Here is a 22,373-nt window from a genome sequence, read left to right on the forward strand (position 1 = left end):
TAAAATAATTTTTTCTTTTGGAATTGTTTTAGTAACAACACATAGCTACACAGATATTTAAATAGTCTTATAGCTAAAATTGTCTTGCCCTTTGTATGTTAGTATAAATTGGCAGAGATGGTTCTATAGTTTGGAATTGGTTCTGCATGATGATGGAGCCCAGGGGGACAATCTCCAATTTCTTGGTCCTTGGGTTTGTGAAGCTCAGGTTTTTTGGAGCCAGTCTGCTGCCAGCTGGCTTCTTCTCAGAGGAAGTACTCGGACAATAACTCTTAAAGCAGTTAGAGGAAGTCAGTCTGGTCAAAATAACTGAAAAACAACATTATTGAAATCCCTGTTTAGCATATATATATATATATATTTTTTTTTTTTTTTTTCAGCTGGCCCTGGCTGCCACGTAAAGAGGAGCATGAGGTTGGGTAGGCTATCTAACTCTGCCTGTTTTGGACTTCAAAACGTACTTCATCTGAGGATGCAGTGCTTTATTTTGATACCTGTGATGTGGTGATTAGGCTTGTATTTTAGACAGGACATGCATCAGAGCCATCATTACTCAGATTCAAACTAAATTGGACATTCTGCTCTAGGGAATAATTCTGTTCTACTCACATCTGACTGCTTGCTTGCTGTTCACCAGAGGGTAGCCCGACTAGCTCTATTAATCCTCATTTGAAAGTCCAGTCCGAAATATCACCTTCTCAGTGAATCGTTTCTCACCTTCCTCTTTCCTACCGTATCTTCCATGCTTCTCTTTGTTATAGCAATTAGTGATTTCTAATTGCTTTGTCTCACTTTTAGAGGGCAGAGAGAGTGGGATGGGCATTTTCATACTGTCTTTCTGTCCAACCTTATTTTTTTTTTCAAATCCCCAATATAATGTCAGGGTATGTTCCATATACATTGGTATACTTTCTGTATACTAAATACATTCTGTATTATCTGTTTATTATATAGCACTACTATGATATTTTAACTATATATCTTTATTTTGATACTCAATGCGTATCCAGTTTTGGCAATCATAAATAATAAGGTAAATATCTTTCATGTCACACTTTCTCTGTATTAAGTATTAGTCTCTTAGGGCATATTAGAAGTTATATAAATATTGGGTTAAATAGTAGTCATGTAATAATGGGTTGATGCCCTTTGCCAAGTTATTTCCCACATGGATTGTACCAATTGTATTCCCTACTGTAGGATTAAATATGCCTATTGCAGCATTCCCACAGTGCTGCTGCTGAAGGGTTTTTATGATGCTTGAAGTGCTGCAATCCATTTCACTTCTTCAAGTCCCAGAGTATTATTTCTTTTTTGTTATAGGAACTTTATAGTTTTGGCTTAAAGTTAAAATTTGGGCCAAAACTGTGGAACCAATCAGTTGACCAAATTTATTAGTTCATGACTCTTTACTTATTGTGTAATTTTACTTGCATTGTCAGGATAACCAAGGATATAAATATTTACTGAAATGAAAACTTAGGCTCTCTCTTCAGAGAAATGCCATATATATAATTTCCTTTCTAATTTATTTTTGGGTGATCCCTGAGGAGAATATGTTGCCTTGCACATCCATTCCTCACACCCTGCATAGCTCAGGGTGGGAAAATAGAAGTCAGTTGTCTTCTTTGGCTGCCATTTTGCTCTTTCATATTTATCTTCTTTTTTTGACAAGCCATATTCTTTTTTTTTTTTAAGATTTTATTTATTTATTTGACAGAGAGAGACACAGCGAGAAAGGGAACACAAGCAGGGGGGAGTGGGAGAGGGAGAAGCAGGCTTCCCCACAGAGCAGGGAGCCCCATGAGGGGCTCCATCCCAGGACCCTGGGACCATGACCTGAGCTGGAGGCAGACGCTTAACCGACTGAACCACCCAGGCGCCCCTTGACAAGCCATATTCTTTTGGGATTCTTGCTGCTGGGCTTTCCCACCTTCTTTCTCTCTTATTGCTGACAAGACTGATCTTGTCTTTTTCTCATTCAGGGAACATTTAAGGGTCAGTCTCACCAAATCCTTAACCTTGTTTTCAGTGACTTCAAACAGCTGTGGTTTTAACACCTCTCAGTTTTGAGGCTTAACCATTTCTTATTACTTTACCCCTCTGCCATGAATATCCTATATCTTATCATCACCAGGTATTTCAGCTTTCAAAACCACAAAAATCAGACCTCCCTTTCTGCTTACAGTCTTTTATTCTTCCAACTGTCTCAGATACCCTCATTGTATCAGCACTTTTAATTCACCGATTTTCTTTCTTATCCATGTTACATCTCAGGTTATCATTTTCCGTACAGCCTTGCAAATATGCTTGAAAGCTTTGCTCCTTCTCCCTCCATCACACCAGCCCAGCAAGATGTCTTACCTTGTGTCAAAAGTGATGTGTTGGAAGACCCTGGCCAGCTCAGATTCTAGTCCTTGCTCTTGTGCTGACTAGTAATACAACCTTGGCAAGTCGCTTCACTAATCTAGGCAATATAAATTGTAATGTTTGGACTAGATCATCATTTTCTAAAATATAATAGATGCTAGACCCAGATGTTACATAAAAAAAGAATCCCACAGTCAAGTGAGTTTGGCAAATACAGCATATTATTTCCTCTTACACATTTACAGTGCATAATAACATCTTAAAGTCAGAGAATTCCTATAGGGAGAAAAAACAATTTAACTTTGTTTATCCTAGCATTTCTCAACCTATTTGACTATGGAGCCTCATACACTTAATTCATATCTGCAGAACTTGGGTTCAGTAAAACACACTTTGGAAGATTCCGGGCCAAATTATCTTTGGCATTATTTATTTTTGATCTTTAATTTCATGATTTTATAATTCACTTTATGTGCTTGTTCATTCACCAAGAAAGTCTGGGATAGATACACTTCAGTATCTCCATAATTCAATGAGATGGATTTATGCTACATATCACCCACAAATGAAATAGTGCCTTGACAGTGGTCCTTCTTTAAGAAGTATTCTTTTGAGATCAGCAGTATTTTATATGCTATATCAGAGAGAGAGAAAACAATTCCTATGATTTATTAACTACAGCATGGCAAGTAATCCCTTCCTTATTCCACAGTCATCACTCAGGGAAAATGAAGGTTTCTTTAAGACCTTCCTTCAAAGTCACTTATATGAAAAAGTAGATACATTTTTTTTTTTGGAAATACATGTATATATAAGAATTGCCAATAGTTGCTTTGCATAATTTAGTGATTCTGATAGGTTGCTTGAGTAAGTGCAAGTTAAACAGATGCACGCAAGTGCAGGATTGTAAAGTTCAAAGGAAATGCAAACTTGATTAACAAAAGTCACTGTCAGAGACTAATTGTAATTCTGCAGCATATGAATCCTTGAATAATGTCCCCTAAAAGGTCAGCCAAAAGTCCCTCTTCTGTCTACTGTTCCCTTGAAGAGAGTTTTCATATTTAGGTCTTTCCTGGCATCATAAAAGCCTAGAGCTATAAAGCATTTTTTTAAAGTGTCTCTTACAAGTTAAAGCAACATTAAATTGGTGAGAATAATAGTTGAGCCTTTTCTGGTCATTAAGTAATAAAGAGATTTAACTTTAATTTAACTAAGTGTACTACATTTGAATCAGAGCTCTATGAATTGTATACATCCCTTTTTTTTTTGTTTGATTATTTCATGGTCTTAAATTTATTTTTTGAGAAAATATTTATAAATTTTACCTTTTTTCGTATATTAAGTTAGCATATTAAAGATTCATGCCAATGTTATTGGTTATGCATTTTAAAATAATTCTGTTAGTTTTATTATATATACGGGATATAATTTCCCAAGAGCATAGCAGAAATAATGAATTAGTACTTAGATATTTTTCTAGCTCTAATGATTAAATGATTGCTTCAATAGTGTAATTTTTCAACTCCACATAATTAATGACTCTGGATAAGCAATTAAATTATATTTAATTTTGATAACTGTTATGATTAAATAATTACATATTTTTGTTATTTCTAAAAATTAATTGTTTTATTGGCTGTGATGTTGATTGAGTTCTCATTTAATTTGTTGATTTTTGTTTTATAGGAAACATTTTGTAAGGCAAACAAAAAGCCCATGTTGATACCATGGCAAAATCTCTCTGTTTATTGCATGGGCAGGGATAAAAACTGTGGTCTAAATACAAGGGCAATTATGTATATTAATAGATTCAAGAACTCTACCTAGAGGATTGTCATTATCAATACTTTCTGACAGGAAGTTTTCTGTGGCATATTATACTTTTCTGTCTCTTGTCCTCCTATAAAATATTCATCATTTTTTAGTGATTTGAAGAACAACATCAAATGTAATTTCTCCTTATTTGCAGAGGACACTGACTTGGTAGCAAAATATCACATTTCAAAAATAAATTCCAAAATTGTTCTCTTCAGGCTATAAAATTTGCATGGGTTGAAGAAGAGGTTTATGGCATCTGATTTCTTCGATTCAAGAGATCATCTGAGGAATTACTATATTGGGATGAAGTGGGTTAGGAGCTGCTCATGTAGATAAGACTGTGGGGGTTTTATTCATTTGGCAAACCTTTTTGAGGGCTTACTGCATGTGAGGCTCAGTTGCTCCTGTGCGAGCAAGGAACTTATAGTAACAGCTGACATATATATATATATATATATATATATGTGATGCTCTGTCAGAAGGGGCAGGTTTGCCTAAGGAAACAAACAAAGTCATTTTAACCATGGGCATCACTTTGCAAGTTTGAGGTTTCTGTTACCTTACCACAGTTTGACACTGGGGTGGTGTCATTGATGAAATTTAATCTTATCCAGAATAAGGCAGTTATGCTTAGTATTGAACAGAAAGAAATTTAAGAATAACAGCCATTCTTAGAGGTCCTAATTATGAAAAATTAGGATGGTGAAGAAGTTCCAGACCATGTTATATAAAGGAATATTGAAAGCCAGTTTAGCCTAAGGAAGAGAATAAATACTTGGGGGCAGGGCAACCTTGTATAGTTGTCTGTAGATGCCATGATCCATGCTCTTACTATTTTGTGTCCTCCTATAATTATCCAGGATGTTTGTGAGAGTTAATGCAACTTTCAGAGCACCTAAAATTACATACTTGAGTGTACTAGAAACTTTAAGCTCTTCCATTGTTATGTGAAACTTCCCTACATTGATAATGAGGAAAATTGTTTATAAATTCTTTATATGCCTTTCATTATATCAAAGTGAAAACTTCCAGCTTTGTAAGGAAAAATAAAAGAGGTATAGTTCTTTTTTTTTTCCTGCTAACAAATAGGAAGGTATATTATATTTGATTCCCCCTGGTGACTACGTCACTTCCTACAGCTATAGGAAGGTACATTAGCACTTTCAGGCCAATAGGTACCACTTAATGAGTTATCGAAATAGTAGAGCCCATTGTATTATTAATACACCATCTTGGTTTTCAGTATAAAACTCACAACTACTCAGAATGGTGTTTTGAACCGTAAGTCCTGCAGTGTGGTGTCTCACTTCACCAAAAATAAAGAAAGCCAATGCAAAGTTTCCCAGTGTTTAACCCCCTTGATTCATACTTAAAGTTCTAGTGAAAGTAATGACTCCATTCAAATGAAAGGACCTATCACAGACATTTGCTTTTTATTTTTTATTTTTATTTTTTAAAGATTTTATTTATTTATTCGAGAGAGAGAATGAGAGATAGAGAGCACGAGAGGGAAGAGGGTCAGAGGGAGAAGCAGACTCCCCGCTGAGTAGGGAGCCCGATGCGGGACTCGATCCCGGGACTCCAGGATCATGACCTGAGCCGAAGGCAGTCGCTTAACCAACTGAGCCACCCAGGCGCCCGACATTTGCTTTTTAATAAGTTAGATACACAAAGATCTTGCGTATTCTGTGAGAAAAAATGTTGAGGTTTTTGTACTGTGCTCAAAACCAGAATCAAAAGAGAATGAATTTACCAGTTTGATCAATGAAATCTTTTTTTTTTTAATGAACCTTTATTTTAGTCATCTTCTATATGGAGAAATTGCATTTATTTTACCATGGTGAAAAGTTAGCTTCAGGTACTTGTTAAAAATTTAGAAAATTTATATCTTTATTCTGTAGCTATCAAAACAGGTTATATTCAGATTTTTGATTCTCATTTCTCAAAACAGACTTTGTTAGTGAATTATTGTACCCCAGTGGATTATTTCTTGTCCATCATTTTTTAAAGATAAACAAGCTGACTTGTTAATGATTCCTCATCATCTAAAACCAACAGAGAAGGGGTGCCTTGGCGGCTCAGTTGGTTGAGCTTCTGACTCTTGATTTCAGCTCAGGTCATGATCTCAGAGTCCTGAGATTGAGCCCCACATGGCACTCTGTGCTCAGCGGGGAGTCTGCTTGAGATTCTCTCTCCCTCTGCCCTGCCCCTCCTCGCTTTCTCTCTCACTAAAATAAGTAAATAAATCCTTAGCAAAAATAAATAAAACTACTGGAGAACACTTTTAGATAATTTTAGCACTTTTTCTAAACATGTAATAAAAGCAAATGTTATTTAAAAAATTGAAAACTTGGTTAGCAAAAAGAAGCCATATAAAATCAAACCTGAAAACCCAGAGATAAGACACTTTTTATTCCCATATTCACATTTGAATGTTTTTAATCAAAATAATCATAATACAGTTATTTTCCTATGTAGCTGACTCTTCATTTTGTATATATTTATGTCATATAAATTGAAATTACCAGGAGGGTAATTTTTGAATGTGTTTGAAAATATTTGTTAATCTTTTTTCTTTTTTCTTTAAAAAAGTCACAACTTGCTCTTCTAACATTCTGCTATTGTTCTTCCCTGGGTACTTCAGTGAGACCATGTAATAAATATTCTTTATTACTACAAAGCAGAGCTGTGGGGGAAAAAAAACATGGCATATTCAAATGAGTATACTGATAGTATTGCCAGAATAAATGTATATTCTTAAAATACATTAACAAAACATATTCTTTGGAATGTGGATGCATAATTCTCAAATTAAACTTTTACAAGACAGAATTAAGGTTGTTTAATGAGTGAAAATAAATTTCTATGATACAGAAAGCTTAAATGTGAGAAAAGGACTAAAGGTATAAAATATGGTAGATATAATAATGAATTTTAAAACCTTAGTAAATCATGACTGCCATTTTATTAGACATTGTTTCATAAACTGGAAGACCTGACAATCTGATAAATTTGCCTTTTAATATTCAGTGGTTAATTTTTTAAATAAATTATTCTTTTGTCTCCTCCTGCACCAGTTAGCTAAATTTGTCTTAAGAAATGTGGAAATCTGCAGTTAAGGCAAAGTAATACTACAAATGAAAGTAAAGATTTCTGGACTTAAAAAGTAAAAAAACAAAACAGAACTATTTTAATGAAGTTTTTATTTAGTATAATTTCAGAAGAGAATTTTGAAGGGATGGTGAAGGGTTTGGGAATATGGTTATTTAAGATATATGTGTTTACCTTAAAATATTTATCTTATTTCTATAAGGACTGGTTATGGTTGAATATTAAGTACAGAAAATTTTTATGATGTTCCTAGTTACCATGTGTAAAATAGCAATGCTAATTTTAAATATAACAGAACATTTTGAATCTTATGAAGTAGTAAAACTTGATAATCTTTTATTTTGGTATGTCGAGATGTGTTCTATCAATATGTGGATTTGTTTCCTGTACAATTTTTAACATTTAGAAAGCATTCTCTGAATAACAGAAAACAAAAGCAATTTTAAAATGTTCTCAACTGCTGAGAACTATTTATAATATGATTCTACTTTAAAGGTAATTAATTTTGGTTATTGTTTTTCTTTCAGTGATTATAGAAAATGTAACAGCATAACCCATAGTTATTTTATTTTTTTAAAAATTTTTTTGTTTTATTGTTATGTTAATCACCATATATTACATAATTTGTTTTGGTGTAGTGTTCCATGATTCATTGTTTGTTCATAACACCCAGTGCTCCATGCAGAATGTGCCCTCTTTAATACCCATCACCAGGCTAACCCATCTCCCCACCCTCCTCCCCTCTAGAACCCTCAGTTTGTTTTTCAGAGTCCATCATCTCTCCTGGTTCGTCTCCCCCTCTGACTTACTCCCTTTCATTCTTCCCCTCCTGCTATCTTCTTCTTTTTCTTTTTTCTTAAAATATGTTGCGTTATTTGTTTCAGAAGTACAGATCTGTGATTCAACAGTCTTACACAATTCACAGCGCTCACCGTAGCACATACCATCCCCAATGTCTATCACCCAGCCACCCCATCCCTCCCACCCCCGACCACTCCAGCAACCCTCAGTTTGTTCCTGAGATTAAGAATTCCTCATATCAGTGAGGTCATATGATACATGTCTTTCTCTGATTGACTTATTTCACTCAGCATAACACCCTCCAGTTCCATCCACATTGTTGCAAATGACAAGATCTCATTCCTTTTGATGGCTGCATAATATTCCATTGTGTATATATACCACATCTTCTTTATCCATTCATCTGTCGATAACTACAAGTCTCTTCTTCCCAAAATGATACACCAGAATTCTCTATTTTTTTTCTATATAAGGCTCACCATATTATACAACACAATGTCCCTTTATCAACTTTGATCAAGCCCAGACTCCTAGCTGGATCACACAAAGGCTGTAACTGCTTACCTCTTTGACCATCTGTTAAAAGGCATTATATTAGTGCTTGATTTATAGGTTGTAGTGAAGATCAAAGGAAATAATGCTTACCAAATACTAGTACCTTTATATGGAACAAGCACTCAAAAAATGTTAGATATTGTTATTTTCCATTAAACTGTGTGGTCAATAGGGCTTTTTTTTTTTTTTTTTGTGATATTTCTCCATGGCTCTTAAAATTGTACCTTATCTATAGTCAATATTTGTTAAATGAATCACTAAATGAATGAATCAATGTTTCATAGATGGTATTTTCTCACTACACCTTGCTTCTATTTATTTTTGAGTTAGCCATTGAAAATGTTAACATTCACTACTTCTTAACATTTATTCTATAAATATTTTTTGAGTGGTCACTCAGAACCAGGACAGTTTCTGAGGTTGTCAATAGGTTAGGATATATTTAGTTATTGTAAAAGTTTATTAGTTTGACAGATACATATTGAGTACTATATATGTATGGGCCAGGTGTGATAGAGAATATTTCAGAAGGGGTTCAGGTTGGAAGCAGGGAAACAAGTTCAAGCATAATGCTGATATCAATTACGAGAAAATTATTTGAGGTGCTGACATCCATGGAGCGTGAGCCCATATGTGTTATATTTTCAGTTAATACAACTATCATGGTCCTTTTAAGATTTTGAATTCTATACTGAAGAGTAATTATGTAGTAGAGAGTATAATTTTTATGAAAAGGTATGCTTCTTCCAAAATATTCTGATAGAGGATTTTCTTTTTGCCTAGGCAAATTTGGATGTCTATAATAACTGTCCTGTCAAAAGTATAAAATTAAGAGCAGCAATGCGGTGCTCTTTCTGTTATTCCTAATTACTACTTTGGTACATTCGGGCACCTAATGATTTGAGTGATATGTTAGGAGTTGAAAATTTTCAGTGCTTGTTAGTCCCCAGACTTGCAGCTCAACACGAAAGGAAAGGAACTGAGTCTCTCCATTTATTTGACCTCCGGTTGAAAAATCCCAAGAGAGGAATCTTTCAGGTTGAGCTGCTTTAGCTTATGGAGATAGGTCCTAACACTTCCCAGAAGGAGACATTTGCTGCTGTTTTGGGCGAAGTGGTCCAGATGGTCGGAGTTATTAATTTAGTTGTGTGCTGTTCTGTATAAGGAAGTAAATAAGTCTGTGTATATGTATTTATATTTCTTTATATTTTACATGTGTACATATATACCTAGGTATATATGATATATGTTTATAGTTATATACACATACATATATAAGTATATTCTACCCTGCTATTTTACACCATTTCTATTACTAATGCATTTTAAGTTTATGTTATGAATTGTTTTCATGGAAAACATGGTAAAAAGCCTATTTAGTTATTTAGATATTTGTACGCTTATGGATAAAATATGTAAAGTGGCCATTAGTATGTTCTCGGTTTTTATCCCTTTTATCTTAATAGGTAGCCTTATTTTTCCAACTATTTTCATGTAAATGTCTATATTATTCACCTATGAATTTTCTAATCAACGGTGTATAATTTTCTCGATTAGTCATAACTTTGAGGACAAAAAAGGGAAGCAGCCTATTTTGTTTTCCCACACATCATCTGAATGTTTATATTTAGGTTGTGATATCAAATTTGTTGAAAGGTAATAGGCAAAGAAGGAATTTGGTAGGTGACAATACTGGATATAAATAGTGAGAGTTAACAAAATTTAAATTATGGGTAGAAATGTCAAACTGTTGTGATACTGATTTGAGATGTTGTAGTTGTATTGAAAGAAATGAAAACTTGGGAAAAAATTGAAAAATATTTCTGATTAGACCAACAAAGAAGTCTGAATAAAATGTTGTGTAGTTCAAAAATGCTGATCAGTGGCTGTGGTATGTTGATAAACTAGCTGAAGCACAGAAAGAAAAGAGTGAAAGATCTTAGGTGGTGGTGGTTTTGCTAAGTGACTGACATGTGTTACCTCTTAATCCTCTTAAACACCCTATGATATAGATAATGATACATTGCCTTTTCATAGGGGAACAAATTGAGGTATAGAGAAGGTAAGTGGCTTCCCTTAGGTCTCACAACCAGTGATTGGAGGATCAGAGACGGAATCCTTGGCAGTCTGGCTGCCATTGTTCATGCTCTTAATTACTAAACTATGCTGCTTCTATCAAATAGTTTATTCCCAGTACCTGGAAGTCTAAGTATATTACATTACAATATAAAATGGACTTACAGAAACAAAATTATTTAAGGCAAAATTATGTTAAGAGCAATACAAATAATTATAGAAATAAAGGAAGGGTTTATTTGAGAAGAAATTTTAATGGTTGAGGTTGTTTATTTGGGAAATGGAACACAATGGCATATATTATATTCATATGAAGTCCTCTATTACCCAGAGATGATAAGACTTTTTTTTTATGCTGTAGTGACCCAAATGGAATACAGAATTTGAACTCTGACTCAATAAGCTATTGTAAGATATATAAAATTTTCAAAATTATTAATCAGGAATGTGAATGATCTGCCCATTACCTCTGAGTTCAGAGAGGCCAGGACAGTGCGTTCTGAAGAAATTAGCATGATTTATTAGTACTTCCAAGTCTTATTCATTTCAATTTATCAGCATGACCTTGCTAAGACTCTTTAAAAAGCTTCTAGTGTTCACCTTGAGTCTCTGTTCTGCCTTGGTTTGAACAGCGGTATAGTTTTATGGCCTCTTTTCTTCTTGCAGTTTATACTTACTAGAGCGGGTCAGTCTCCGGTTTCAACTTTTCCTTCAGTCACAGTCTGAATTGATCAGAATATTTAAGGTCAGTGGATCAGAATAAGTTGCCCTTGGCCCTTTAACTTAAAAGTAGAAACATAAAGACTAGATTTATTTTATGAAAATAGGAGTATAGAGACCTCTTTTCTTCTTTTTTAAAGATTTTATTTATTTATTTGACAGATAGAGACATAGCAAGAGAGGGAACACAAGCAGGGGGAGTGGGAGAGGGAGAAGCAGGCTTCCCGCCAAGCAGGGAGCCTGATGCGGGGCTCAATCCCAGGACCCTGGGATCATGACCTGAGCTGAAGGCCGACGCTTAACGACTGAGCCACCCCAGGCGCCCCCTAGAGACCTCTTTTCTAATACCAATTCTTTAGTTGCCTGATGGATGACATTCGTTGAGATGCGGCTAAGGTTTGACATTCTCATCTTAAACTTTGGTGAAATGAAATCTGCTTACTGCTCAGAAATGCTGTAAGGGTCAAGTAAGATAAAAATATTTTCATCAGCTATAAACAGACGCCACAACTGTAAGCATTATATTATTATTATAATTGATTGTTGTTAGTTTAAGCCTCTTCTAAAAACCCTTCCTCTCAGAGACATGTATTTTACTCTCAAAATATATATGTATATACATAGCCTATCTTTAAACTAATTTTTCAATCCTTACATTATTCTAATGCATTATTCACGCCACAGAAATTGAGCAGGTTCCTGTTATATGTACTTGGTTTAAAAGCATTTTCTAAGTTCTCAGGTGAAGGTACATATCAAAATACGAAAACCTCCATTTTACCCATCTGTCTGAAATTGGTGATTGTGACTGAGCCCTTTGTGGCCCTATTTAGACAAAATCTGCCTTGGCAGTCTCAGCAGACATTGACTCTACTTTTTCCTCAAGATACTTGTATATGTATGTATGTACAATGTAGTTGCTGACCATTTCTCTTCCCAGCACAGCAATGCCAGCCTTCCTATGGGAGTTACACATTTAGCAGAGAAGAAAAGAAGAAATGGCAGTTTTTCAATAAATGTTGGTTAGATGTATGAAGAATGGATTGTTTCAAGTATGGTCTTTTGGCTGCAGATACAATGTTCATGGTAATATTCAAGTTTCAAAGTGTAATCTTGAATCCAATAGTTAATTTGTTTCCTTTTATTAATTTAAGATTTAGTAGTAATAACAACAATTTTGTTAATTAGTTAATTTGGTTTCTTTTATTAAATTAAGATTTAGTAATTATAACAATGTAATACTTATTAATTATTTTGGGTCCATACAAATATATATGTGGATGCTATTTCCTTTTTTTTTTTTTTTGAGATTTTTATTTATTTGACAGAGAGAGACACAGCAAGAGAGGGAACACAAGCAGGGGCAGTGGGAGAGGGAGAAGCAGGCTTCCCGTGGAGCAGGGAGCCTGATGCGGGGCTGGATCCCAGGACCCTGGGATCATGACCTGAGCCGAAGGCAGACACTTAACAACTGAGCCACCCAGGTGCCCCTGTGGATACTATTTCTACAGGAAAACTTAAATGCTAGTACCTTATATATAGAATGTGATATTTATGACCAGTGGATAGAGGAAATTATATAAACTTGACACAATTTTGTTTCTTTTATTCATGATAAATTCCTTTTCTGTTTTCTAAAAATTTTAGAATATAAGAGATTTTTCCCCTACTCAGATTACTTACCTACTAGTATTCTCATTGGTGTCTAGTTAAGGTTATAGATTTCTGTGTTCCAAACAAAGATGTTAGAAGAGCTTGCATTTTTAGCCTTAAGAAATATGGAACACTAGATCAAAAACTAATGATGTAATGTATGGTGATTAACATAACATAATAAAAAAAAGAAATATGTTACGTAAAATTCTTTTCAGAACACTCAGGCTACTTCAAATGCACTGTCTTTTGGTACTTCATTAGTAAAATGGAACATTGTTTTTGTTAATGGAATAAAAATGATTCCACATATTAAGAGGAAGCATCCAAAATTATATTTTCCTTAAAGAGGAAAAAAAAATAGTTATGTAACTAATGACCATCTACAATAGCTTTTTTCATTTCCATAATACTGATCATGGTTTTTATTTCATTTTTGTAAGGATTTTGTAATACTCTAGTGAAGTAAACACAATTCATTCCATGGGATATTTGACAAGGTCATTATATTAAATAGCTTCTTCAGATTTTGCTTCTTAATTTTCTTTGCTTGGTCTCATTTTAAATTAAAAACAAACATTAAAATTTCCCTTGCAGTTTCTCTTCATAAACAAAACTTCTTGCAAATCCATTTTACTATTTATCATAAGCAGGACAAAGATAAGTGTAAAAAAATAACCAGTTAAAATATCCTGTCTGCTAAGTCCTGCTCTGAAAAGGTTGTTTTTTTCTGTTTGACACAACCAGTTGAGCTATCTGGTATTTTGTTCCTCAGTGAACACTTTCAGGCTATATCTCAATTTACTCCCTGGTATTTGACAACTTAGTGATACAGTTTATTGACAAAATACAGTGCTTTGGATTTTTTTTTCAGTTAAATGTTGGTCAGATTATATGTGCAAAGATGACTGAATTAGTTAATCAAGTCATTATCCATTGGCATTAGCAAATTTTAAAGCTTATTTTATCATGTTGATCTGGAAGAAGTAGTGACCCATAGCCTTCTTTTACTAAATGATTACATTTTCTGATTTTACAATACAGATGTACTAAATTAAATTGCTTATTAAAGATCACTATTTAGTGTGTATATGAGGTTCATTAAAATATCGTGGAATAAGAAAACTTTTTAAGGGCATGAATTGCAGTATAATAGAATTAATGCAGTAGAATTTTTTGTTATATTGAAGGATAACATAGTATGGCATGTTGGTATTTTTCCATTAACATATTAATGTGTATCTATTAAGGAATACAGAAAAGAAGAAAATAAGAACTTTTCACTTATGAGGTCACCAAATTTAAAAAATATTTAATATATTTTATTTTACCCTTTTTATATTGTTTTAAAACAATTCTAATATTATATATACTACCTTGGTTTCCTGCTTTCTTTAGTTTACATTGTATTGTAAGTATTTTTAAGACCATTTTACACTTTTCATAATGGGGATGGTTTCATTTAGGCATCAAAAGCCACATTTTTTGGTAGCTATTTGGCTTTAATAACTGGGGAGCCTCTTGATAAAAATATATTAATATGACAGTTTTCAGACCCATGAAAGTTATCTAAAACAATAAACACCTTGATCTGTTTGGGAAGAAAGGCAAAAATCAAGAACTCAAGGAGAAAATATTCAATATATACAAATTGGAACATTTCTATGAAAAAACACTGCTCTAACATAAGTCAGAAGCAATCACTTACATATGATGGGTGAAGGAGACTACAGTATTACCAGTGGTTAAGGTGCAGACCTTAGAACCGGGGTGATTAATTATGGGCAATTTACTGTGCTTATACACAGGTATGAGGATGAAAGCTTCTGCCCGAATTTTCCTCCTTCCATCCTCTTAACCATCAGGCTTTAATCCTGATCATCCTATCAAAATTGTTCTTTTCAGTGTTCATGCTGTGAAATCTAGAGATCAGATATTAGTCTTCTCATCTTGATCTTTCAGCAGCCTTTGATACAGATTGTCTCTCTTCCTTGAAACCCTTTTTTCAGCTTTCTTTTGTGCACCCCACTTTTCTAGTGTTCCTTTATTTTTCTGGTATCTACCTTCGTTTTCTTCGATAGTTTCTCTCTATCATCCCCAATCTTAGAAATGCCCAGAACTCCGTCTTTGCTACTTTTCTGTTTTCTACCTATATTCTTTTCCTTGGAGATACCTTATTTGCATTAAATATTATCTAAATGCTGATTATTCCCAAATTTTTATCCCTAGCCCAAACATTTACAACTGCACGTTCACATATGTAGCCACATTCTCAAACATCTCCACTAGTTTTGTAATAGATACCTCCAACATACTAAGTCCAAAGCTAAACTTTTACTCTCCCCCTCACACACCTAACATGTTTCCTGAAGCTTTTAACAGCCTCAAAAATGGCAACTCCTTTCAGTTGCAAATGTAGAAAACATTGACTTCTTTCTCCCTCACACCTCATATCCAGTTCACAAGTAAATCCTATTGGTTGTACTTTACATACGGTGAAAAGTTGAAAATTCTACAACTTGTCACTGCTTACCCTGCCACCATCTTCCAACTAAAATGCGTCCTCACGGGCGCCTGGGTGGCTCAGATGGTTAAGTGTCTGCCTTCGGCTTGGGTCATGATCCCGGGGTCCTGGGATCGAGTCCCGCATCGGGCTCCCTGCTCCTTGGGAGCCTGCTTCTCCCTCTGCTTCTCTCTCTCTCTCTGTCTCTCATGAATAAATAAATAAAATCTTTAAAAAAAATAAATAAAATGCGTCCTCACTCACCTGGATTATTATCCTGTCTTTCTAACTCGTCCACCTCTCCCATATAGTCTGTTCCCAACACTGCAACCAGAGTCATTGTTTAGAATATGTCATAAATTTTACTCTCCCCAAGATTTTCCAGCGGCTTTCTATCCCATGTAATAAAAGACAGTGTGAATGATAGCCTACAAAATTGTACCAAAATAAGGATTTAGCCTCTTGTTAGGTGTCTGATGCCATCATTTTTTTCCCTTTCACTCCTGTAGCCTGTTAGCCTCCTTGTTGGTATTTAAAATCTTTTTCACCTCTTGCCCGAGGGCCTTTGCACTTGCTCCCCTCTGCCTAGAACATTCTTGCCAGAGATATCCACAGACCTTGCTACCTCGGTTCCTTCAGGTTTTTACTGAAATGTCACCTTCTCAGTGAAAGATTCTTTTGTTACACTATCTAAAAAGTTTAAATCCTTACACATTTGTTATCATTTCACACTGTGAAACATACTGTATATTTTACTTAGCATGTTTTGTTATCTAAGTCCCTCAAAGTTAGGAATATTTGTTTTGTTCATTGCTTTATTCCCAGCACCTGAAAAAAATGCTGAGCACAAAGGAGAAGCTTAATGCATTTGTTAAATTAATTAAATATTTATTGAATGAATGAATTTTAAATCACTTACTACATATTCAGTTCTTAGTATTCACTATTATCCTGTTATTATTTTCATTACTATAAATATTTTTATATATAGTACTGATTAGTCTTCATCTCTAGTATTGGTTTTCTATCTCGATTGCATTTCTGTGGGAGAAATATAAAAAAATGACCTCCTTGTACCTCCTATCAGTGGAGAGAGGCATAGGAGGGAGGGGATTTCTTTCAGTCTTTTGACAAAATGTCTGAGGGGTAGGATGCAACAGAGATGCCTGGGAGGGATGCTAGAAGGAGATAGTCTACGCCCGAGGTGGCTTTGGGAGCAGATAGTTTCAAGCTGTGATTTTAAGGATATAAATATCTCTAAGGTAACTTTGAATATAGTTTATAATATTTAATCCAATATAAATGCTATTTATTAGAGGTAGGCATCTTAAAAGTGACCAAAGATTATATATGTGAAATTCCTAAAGAAACAGATTATTTAGCCTGAAGAAAGAAGGGAAATGGCAAGCTCTATGTATATGGCAGAGGGCTTGGACCCAGTAGTTTTTATAGCTACCAAAAACATAACAAAAGGAATGAAGAAATGGCCCTTGGCCCAAACTGTAAAAACTTCCTACAAGAGTTGCTAAATATGAGGATGTGATATTAATAAAATTATCTTCGGGCACCTGGGTAGCTCTGTCGTTTAAGCATCTGCCTTCGGCTCAGGTCATGATCCCGGGGTCCTGGGATCGAGTCTCACATCATGCTCCCGGCTCGGGAGGGAGTCCGCTTCTCTCTCTACCCTTCTCCCGTGTTCGTGATCTCTCTCTCTCTCTCTCTTTCTCTCTCAAATAAATAAATAAAATCTTTAAAAAAATTATCTTCACATGGTAGTTTTTTAAAAAAGAAAACTTTGTTGTGAAGGCTCTATAAACTCTAAGAAGGATTTGGATATTAGATGAGGAAAAAGAGCTACTGGATACAACATACTCCAATGGACTTTTCTCTCTTAGAGTTCCAGATAATGAAGACTAAAACCCTTCAGACATTTAATGAACATTTTTTTTTTGTTGCATACTTAAATACTAGAGATGCAACATTTTTGAGCATGTGGTTACTTTCCAAGCTCTTCCCCTAGAGGATGAAAAGGTTGTATAATAGTAACAATAGTAGCTGCTAAAATTTATGTTTAGTGAGCACCCTCCTGTGTTACTTAGTTTTCTGAACGATACTGTGAGTTAAACACTTTTTATATTTGTTACCAGTGAAGAAACTGAGGCTAAGAGGCACCACAACCCACCAAAGGCCATGAGTCTAATAATCTAGGAATCTAATAAGGAGACCCTGGATAGGAGCCCTCTTCTATTCTTTGCAGGGGGCAATAGGATGTTGTGTGCTGTGCAGGGTATGGAGAACACAGCTGCTCATGTTGAATCCTCACCAGCCCTGTGACTTCCTGTGTCTTTTTAAATGTCTTCATTTCTTAAATTTATGGAGTGGAGAATACTCTATGACCTACATCATTTGTGATGCGATTCATGTATAGAAACAGCATATAGCATAGCCTAGCATATAGCAACTATTCAGTAAGTGTAAGGGGTCAGAGAAGAATAGCTACAGATTCTGAGAGGGAAGATTTGTTTTGACTGATTGCATGATTTTAAAGAGCTTTATTGAAATACTTGCTTTTGGTTTGAGCCTTGAAATATAAACAGCATTAAACCAGCTGAAGAAAGTAAAAAGCAAAATGCAGTGGTTAAGAGCATGGGCTTTGGGGTTAAACGGGCCTGATTTCTAGTGCAGGCCCTGCCAATTATGAATAAATTTCTAGGCTTCTGTTGCTATTTCTTAAAATCAGGGCGGTAATGATAGCTACTCTCATGATGTTGTGACGATGAGCTGAGTCTCTGTATGTAAAAGGGCTTACAGCCGGGCCTAGCACACGGTAAAACCAGTTATTTTTATTGTGAACGTACCTTTACTTTAGGACGGGTACTCTGGGAGTGATGAACAGTATGGATTGGCAGAAAGAGAAGCATGGATATATAGGAAACTGAATGTGTTACTAGGATAGTAGCTTTTCTGTGTAACAGTTTGTTGGTATGAGTAGCATTTGTACTAAGTAACATTAGTTTTAGAGGAGATTACTGTGATAATAATCATCATGTAAGTCTGGTGGTACACTTAGAGATGTCCTGGCTTCCTACTCCCATGAGGGGAATTTTCTGTTTCAATTGTTGAAACAATTACTGTGTTTTTGAAATTGTATTTTTGTTTAAAGATTTTATTTTTATTTATTTGACAGAAAGTGAGAGAGAGAGAGAGAGCACAAGCAGGGGGCCAGCAGGCAGAGGGAGAGGGAGAAGCAGGCTCCCCGCTGAGCAGGGAGCCCGATGCAATGCCGGGCTCTATCCCAGGACCCTGGGATCATGACCTGAGCTGAAGGCAGTTGTTAACCGACTGAGCCACGCAGGTGCCCTTGAAATTGTAGTGTTAAAAATTACTGTAATTATGCTTCTTAAGGCTCTAGGAGAAAGTCATTAGCATAAACATAACAAAATTAGCATAAACATAACTAACAAAATTTAACAAAAAATAAATAACAAAATGATTATTATACACTTGGTAAGAAAAGCAAGTACTTAATTTCATCGAAAAGGCCATGAATTTTTATATCTAAATTTTATATATCGAAATTTTATATCTAAATTGTATATCTACTCCAAAAGACTTAAGAATTAAACTTCCTTGAAGCAATTTTATGATGGGTGTAGTACAAAATATCGTCAGAAGTGATTACATAATATTCTTTTTGTTTATTACTAAAAAAATGCACTGATAAACTTCATTTTGTTAGGATTCCTTAGACAAAGGCCTCAATTTTTTAAAAAATCAATTGAATTAAAATAGTAATATTTAGCTGTTTTGGATTTGTTTTAATAGTTGAAAAAAATTTTGCTCTTAGTTTGCCAAGTATTTTTCTGATAGTGATACTTATCTCTTGAAATGTCTAGAATTGTGGGTCTATTGGTTATGATGCCCAATATGTGTGTTATTTATTTCTGTCCTTTGTGAATAGTGTAGATATATTTTTTTCTTATGACTCTGCCATTTAGTAGCTCTCTTGTTTTGAGGATGTTTTGCATTCTTTGTGCTGCAGATTCATCACCTGTTGAATGGCACTCATGTTATATAATTTATAAATAAAGATTTTTAAAATACATGCATGTAAAATATCAACTGTAACATTTCTGGCCTTAATAGGTTAAAAAAATTGTGCCTATTTGCTAAAGACAGTTCTAGGTTTTCACATGGATGACTTAATTAATCTTAATAACTATTTATTCATTTATTTATTTACTTAAAAATTTTATTTATTTATTTGACAGAGAGACAGCAAGAGAGGGAACACAAGCAGGGGGAGTGGAAGAGGGAGAAGCAGGCTTCCTACTGAGCAGGGAGCCCGATGTGAGGCTTGATCCCAGGACCCTGGGATCATGACCTCAGCTGAAGGCAGATGCTTAATGACTGAGCCACCCAGGTGCCCCATTAATAACACTTAAAATATTTCATAGTCTAGATTTTATAGATGAGCAAATTAAGGCACAAACACGTCAAGTTCATGCTCCAGTGTCAGAGGTAGAGTTTTTAATCAGCATAGCCAGACTTCATGGTTTTTTTACTGTTGTTATATATATATTTTATATGTTATATGGATGATCAGTGATAAATTTAATTTGGCTAATGGTCAAACCACTCCATAATGGTATATCCTATCTTCCAAGGGGTTATCATGTGGTGGATGATACATGAATGTGAAATAATGAATGTACAAGTCTAGATTATGCTATGTTTGTTTTGCATAAGAGCCTGTTGTGCATCTCTACTGCTATCAGTTCTTTTTTTAAATAGTGTTTACCTCATGTTTTTTGACTATTTATTTACACAACTCTGTTTCCATAGGGTATTAAGTTTCTTAGAAAGCAGGACTCTCCTGTTACTTATTTTTATACCACACAGAGTATTGCAGTGTCTAGAGCAGAATAGATTTCAAATAAATATTGTAGGATGAATGAATGAACAAATAAATGAAGCCATTAACAGATGGAGAATCAGAGAAGGATGTTCTAAATGTGGGTGACCATTTATAGAAACAGGTTGGAGTTACAGGTGAGGACAGGGCATTTGAGAGATCACCAAAACTCAGTAATAACAGTAAAGTTTGTGTAATGTGACTTGCAGTGGTCTGTTCTCTTCAACAGTGACCATATCTTAATGTCATCATCAAGTTTTGAGTAGCTATGTTGTGCATGATATTATAATAGATGAAGTAAAGAATAATCCTGCAGCCATGTTCTTAAAACTGTTCTAGCAATTATGACAAATCTTACTTTAGCCTTAGGTTGAATTTTTAGAGGGAACATTAAGCAGTAGGATAGTCTCTAAATGGTCCTCCTCCCCCTTACCCCCCAATGTTTATCTGGTAAAGGGAATGGAAGATGAGATGGGTATTGTTGGCTAATAAATTATGCTCAAGCCGTAAAACAGTGGTTATGACATTATGATTGCCATTCAGATGCTGCTGCCCAAGCATCCTCCTAACCAAACTTGGCTGTTCTGGACAGCAACAAAAATGAAACGAACAAACAAAACACCCCGGCAGATTGTAATATTGAGTTTACTTGACTACTTGACTTTGGAGATCACAATGCCAAAGAAAATCTTTAATTCCATCTACCACTCACAAGTATAACTGACTTTTCTAAACTGTAAAATCTAATTTGCTTTAGCTCTGCAGAGCTGCTGAAGGGACTAATACTTTGGGAAATGGACAGGCAGGCATAGCGGATACTCTTAGCAAACACAGGCTATTTGATGTTCAAGATCATTTGAGCTAAAATACCTCAAAAAGAATCATCCACATATTGGAGACAAGGAAAGTGTACCTTCCTTGGTGCCATCTCTGCACTACATTTTCATGCGGTCCAGGAGTACTTTGCAGGGGTGCCGTGCATGTCAGGAACTCTCAGCTTTTGGATCAGCAGAAGTTTTGAGATGCTTTATGGCAGTAAGTCTAAAGCTGCGTCTGCTTCGAAACTAAGAGTATTTCCAAGCACTCACGCTCTGCAGCACAGCATTTTCCCATCTAAAATGGATGGAACTGTGGAACACCAGTTGGTGTCCTTTGAAGTGCCAAATACTAAACAAAATCTAATTTTCCTTAATCTTTCTCAAGTAACAGAAAAAAATGAGTATATCTGTTTTGTGTAGTTAGAATTCTATATAATGCTTGCAACATTTTCATGACACAATGAATGTAGATTGATGAGAATAATGATGAAAGGAGAAAAGATGATATTTATAGGACTTATTAGAAAAGCAATTATCTTGAGGCACCTGGGTGGCTCAGCCAGTTAAGCGTCTGCCTTCAGCTCAGGTCATGATCCCAGGGTCTTGGGATCAAGCCCTGCATTGTTGTCATTGGGCTCCCTGCTCAGTGGGGAGCCTGCTTCTCCCTCTCCCTGCCCCCGCCCCAGCTTGTGCTGTCTCTCTCTCTCTCTCTCTGGCTCTTCTCTTGCTTTCTCTCTCTCTCAAATAAATAAAATCTTTGAAAAGAAAAGCAATTATCTTAATCTTTTAAAATTGATTATAACCTAATTATCTTTATTTTTTAAATTTTCTTTTAAATTCCAGTATAGTTAACATTCAGTGTTATATTAGTTTCAGGTGTACAATGTAGTGATTCACCAATTCCATACAACACCTGATGCTCATCAGGACAAGTGCATTCCTTAATCCCCATCATCTGTTTCATCCATCCATTTCAGGCTCCCCTCTGGTAACTATCAGTTTGTTCTCAGTAGTCTGTTTCTTGCTTTCTCCC

The 22,373-nt window shown here is 35.0% G+C and overlaps 1 protein-coding gene and 1 pseudogene across 9 annotated transcripts in view; one reads left to right on the forward strand and one right to left on the reverse strand.

Moving 5' to 3' along the window:
* The window catches only part of LOC113925586, a 40,858-nt pseudogene extending 24,911 nt beyond the window's left edge, over window positions 1-15,947 (reverse strand).
* ADGRL3 (adhesion G protein-coupled receptor L3) overlaps window positions 1-22,373 on the forward strand; it is a 1,229,798-nt gene that overhangs the window by 137,366 nt on the left and 1,070,059 nt on the right. The gene's annotated exons all lie outside the window — the stretch shown is intronic.

The sequence above is a fragment of the Zalophus californianus genome, chromosome 2 (assembly GCF_009762305.2).
Source record: "Zalophus californianus isolate mZalCal1 chromosome 2, mZalCal1.pri.v2, whole genome shotgun sequence".
In the NCBI taxonomy this organism is placed as follows: Eukaryota; Metazoa; Chordata; class Mammalia; order Carnivora; family Otariidae; genus Zalophus; species Zalophus californianus.